Source organism: Lycium barbarum, chromosome 2, assembly GCF_019175385.1.
Source record: "Lycium barbarum isolate Lr01 chromosome 2, ASM1917538v2, whole genome shotgun sequence".
In the NCBI taxonomy this organism is placed as follows: Eukaryota; Viridiplantae; Streptophyta; class Magnoliopsida; order Solanales; family Solanaceae; genus Lycium; species Lycium barbarum.
In genome coordinates, this window is record NC_083338.1 from 36,923,184 (window position 1) to 36,928,091 (window position 4,908).

Consider the following 4,908-nt stretch of genomic DNA (forward strand, 5'->3'; position numbering starts at 1 on the left):
CCCTCACCAGCATTTGAAGAACTTTGTGGGTGTGTGTGCCCAACATATGCAGAATGCTATTCCTGATGATGTTATACGGCTAAAAGTTTTCAAATACTCTTTAGCCGGTGAAGTGAGAGTTTGGTTTGAGAAGCTGCCCCACAACAGTATTCATACATGGGGAGAGCTTGTTGTTGTTTTTCTTAAGAAGTGATTTCGGCCAAGCAAGAAAGCTGAGATTCGTGACAAGATATATTATTTCAAACAGCTTTCGATGGAACAACTATTTGAAGCTTGGGAGAGATTCAAGGAATATTTGCAGAAGTCTCCCAGTCATGGTTTTCAGAAAATATTTTGATGGAGAAGTTCTATAGAGGGCTACATCCGTTGACACAAGCTGTCACGACCCAAATCAAGGATCATGCGGGCACCCATACTAACTCCCCTGGCGGGCGAACCCTTCCCCTAACTACCTCAATTTGATACAACGTGCAGAATAACAACAGGTAAACACACTCCAACATTTTAAATATTAAAACCAATGCGGAAGAAATACTTTTATTATAAGAAATTCCCAAAACCTGGTCTAGACTTGTACAAGAGCTTCTAAGAAGTTTACAATTTGAAGTAAATAACAAACTCAAACTGGATACAATATCTGTTTAAGGATAAAGAACAACAGAAATCTAAGAAGAGACTCTGGGTTGCAAGATGTCAAATAGCTCACCCAAACGCCTCTGACGAATGACTCGAAATTGTCGCGAGACTTCGAACATCACCTGAAAACAGCTTTACAAAGGAGTGTAGCAAGAGTAGTATGAGCACAACACAAGGTTCGTAGGTATCATAGGCCGACAATGGTTAGTTCACACATATAAACAAGAAGCAACTAACAAGTAAGCATATAAGTTACCAAACACATTCACAACTCTAGTAAATATGGAAGTCTTGCAGTAACGATAGTCACAAGGGATTTCAATATATCAGGTTATAAGCCTAGGTGAAAATCTCTAAACCTCGAGTCCATCAAGACTCTAAAATAAATAATTACAAACAACAACGACAACTCAATAATTCACCAATGAAGAATCAATCAGAGAATGTGCCATGCAATGACATGAATAAGAATTCAAATTGAGTGCAATGTCGTGCTATGCAATGTAGTAGTCACCTCTCACGCTCCGCTCTCGTACACATATGCTATGGCAATGCCTCATAGTCATGACCCATGGGGGACCCGCGAAGTCCATGTACCACTCGTGCTCTCCGGCAGAAACCTCGGAGGCTATCAATTACTCTCAATATCCGGCAAAGACCTCGGAGTCTATCTGTCACTCTCAATCTCCGGCAAAGACCTCAGAGTCTCTCAATAACTTACCTTACCATCAGGACAATATAAGAGTAATATTGAAGCATGTCATGCATGATGTCAGTCTCAACACTATCACCACTATGCAATCACCAAGTGCAAGTCATATTATTGTCTGATGTGGCGTGATTTTACGCCACAATCGATGCTTTTCGGCTATAAGTGTTACTTGTTTTTAAGCGAGTCTACGTGATTTTACGTGTTTTTATTGGATTTCAGGTATTAAGTGTTTTGATGGAAAAAGTTGAAGAAGTGGAAAAAATAACAGTCACTGAAAAGGCAGTTTGACGGAGAAATTAGACGAGCCGCAAAAACCTTATGCGGACCGTCAAATTGACTGTATAATGGTCACAGTGAGCAATGTTCGACGAGCCATTCCTGCGGAACAATTATACGGACCAAAAAATATTTGACGGTCCATCAAAATGTATCGTGAAAATGCTGGAGATTTTTGACGGATGAAAGAAGGGAATTTGACGGTCTGCAGAACTGTTTTGCTGACCGTAAAATGGATCGTAGAATGAACCCGACGGGCAATTGCGTCTTTTCACTTCTCACGATTTAGGTCTTATAAATACCTGTTGTAGGTTTACATTACCACAAAACTCAGTTTTTATTTTCCTTAGCATTAGTTACTCATAGTTTTGAATTCTTTTGGAGATTACAAACAATTGCAAGTAATTTCTCAAGTCCAAGCAATCAATTGTAAGCATTATGATTCCTATTATTTCTTATTGTTCTTCTTCTTCTATGAGTAGCTAATTTCCTTTGCTAGGGTTGTGAACCCAATGATGGGTGTTTTGTGATTGGGTTTGTGATTGATATACACATAATGGATTATTAGGGTTTAGTTATTCTTCATATTTCATTCATAATTAATGGTTGCAAACATTGATTAAAGCCATAAACCTTGATTTATTTGGGAAAATAATTAGGGTTGGTAAGAATAACTAACAAGGACTCAAAGCTTTAAACTTTTTTTAATAAATTCACTTAGGAATAAGAAGAATTTACTTGGCATGATTAATCGTTCTTCATAGTTACTTTCTTCTATTTGGGAAAATCATAGAAAGACATAATCTTTATTTATTGGGAAATAGTAGAGATTGATATAGAGATTAAGTGCATTCATATAATGATCCATTAGAAGTATATTGAGATCAATACCAATGATCATACACTCTATCTAACGGGGACACAACTTTAGTTTCTTTTACCATAAATTTCCGCCGAAACAACTAGATAGCAATTAGTTATAGAAAAACCAACTATTACCAAAATCATCGGATTAAGACATTAGACCTAAGCTTAGCATCCTACGACTTTAGTAACCTTTTCACACCATATTCCCTGTGGGATTCGACCCTGACCTTGTTGGGTTACTATATTTGACAACGTCCGCGTTATACCATTAATAGGTTTTGATATGCTCAAATTACACCTATTAATGGTATAATGCGGACGTTGTCAAATATAGTAACCCAACCAGGTTGGGGTCGAATCCCATAGGGAATATGGTGTGAAAAGGTTACTAAAGTCGTAGGATGCTAAGCTTAGGTCTAATGTCTTAATCCGATGATTTTGTTAATAGTTGGTTTTTCTATAACTAATTGCTATCTACTTGTTTTGGCGGAAATTTATGGTAAAAGAAACTAAGGTTGTGTCCCCGTTAGATAGAGTGTATGATCATGGGTATTGATCTCGATGTACTTCTAATGGATCATTATATGAATGCACTTAATCTCTATATCAATCTCTACTATTTCCCAATAAATAAAGATTATGTCTTTCTATGATTTTCCCAAATATAAGAAAGTAACTATGAAGAACGATTAATCATGCCAAGTAAATTCTTCTTATTCCTAAGTGAATTTATTAAACAAAGTTTAAAGCTTTGAGTCCTTGTTAGTTATTCTTACCAACCCTAATTATTTTCCCAAATAAATCAAGGTTTATGGCTTTAATCAATGTTTGCAACCATTAATTATGAATGAAGAATGAAGAATAACTAAACCCTAATAATCCATTATGTGTATATCAATCACAAACCCAATCACAAAACGCCCATCATTGGGTTCACAACCCTAGCAAGGGAAATTAGCTACTCATAGAAGAAGAAGAAGAACAATAAGAAATAATAGGAATCATAATGCTTACAATTGATTGCTTGGACTTGAGAAATTACTTGCAATTGTTTGTAATCTCCAAAAGAATTCAAAACTATGAGTCACTAATGCTAAGGAAAATAAAAATTGAGTTCTGTGGTAATGTAAACCTATAACAGGTATTTATAAGACCTAAATCGTGAGAAGTGAAAAGACGCAATTGCCCGTCGGGTTCATTCTACGATCTATTTTACGGTCCGCAAAACAGTTCTGCGGGCCGTCAAATTCCCTTCTTTCATCCGTCAAAAATCTCCAGCATTTTCACGATACATTTTGACGGACCGTCAAATATTTTGCGGTCCGTATAATTGTTCCACAGGAATGGCTCGTCGAACATTGCTCACTGTGACCATTATACGGTCAATTTGACGGTCCGCATAAGGTTTTTGCGGCCCGTCTAATTTCTCCGCCAAACTGCCTCTTCAGTGACTGTTATTTTCTCCACTTGTTCAACTTTTGCCATCAAAACACTTAATACCTGAAATCCAATAAAAAAACACGTCAAATCACGTAGACTCGCTTAAGAAAAGTAACACTTATAGCCGAAAAGCATCGATTGTGGCGTAAAATCACGCCACATCAACACCCCCAACTTAAAGTATTTGCTTGTCCTCAAGCAAGCCATACAAAACGATGACTCAATCTAACACCTAGATATCATAGAATAACAATGTCTACATTGGTTTTGACTCTGACTACCGGCCTGCATGTTTTTCTTCAAAGGACCACCCCAATTTTCTATTTTAAAGCAATATACATAACTGAAGAATGCTATGACTAACAATGAAGCTTCGATGCATGACATTACATTATCGAACACATTATGATGCACACAAACGCTACTTTAGGCGGTCACTTTATTTTGCTCAATTCTCATCCTTATGCCCTTACATAGACCAAAGAATGTCCCAACACACATATATATAACAAAAATGGGACGAAGACGAAAGAGAAAAGAAAAACACTAACACTCACAAAGAAATTCATATATACACATGCAAATACCATAGGCTTGCCCTTATTTTCTATGCTTTCATCCTAGGCTTGTTCGGTTGTGATCACATTAGGGCTTGTTTCGGCTTGTAATGTAGGCTTAGGGACGGGTAGGATACTTTTTGGATATTAGTGACTTCCCCCTCCTTGAACACTACAACATCTTTTCACCTTAATTCACCCCTTTTCTTTCCAACCCCTTTTATTTTCTTTCAAGTTTTCGACCTCGATGTGGTTTTATTCATATCTAACTTGCAAATATTTTTGTGTTAAATTTTCTGATTTATATATATATATATATATATATATATATATATATATATATATATATATATATGCAACTACCACATCGAATCTCCACTAGCAAACTCCACCACCCCCAACTTATGTTTTTAACATCGA

The 4,908-nt window shown here is 36.6% G+C and overlaps 1 non-coding gene across 1 annotated transcript; it reads right to left on the bottom strand.

Annotated features, from left to right (window-relative positions):
* Positions 1–215: 215 nt before the first annotated feature.
* On the bottom strand, positions 216–321 carry LOC132629585 (small nucleolar RNA R71). The gene has a single exon (XR_009578353.1). It is a non-coding gene; the product is annotated as a small nucleolar RNA R71 (small nucleolar RNA).
* Between the last annotated feature and the right edge of the window lie 4,587 nt (positions 322–4,908).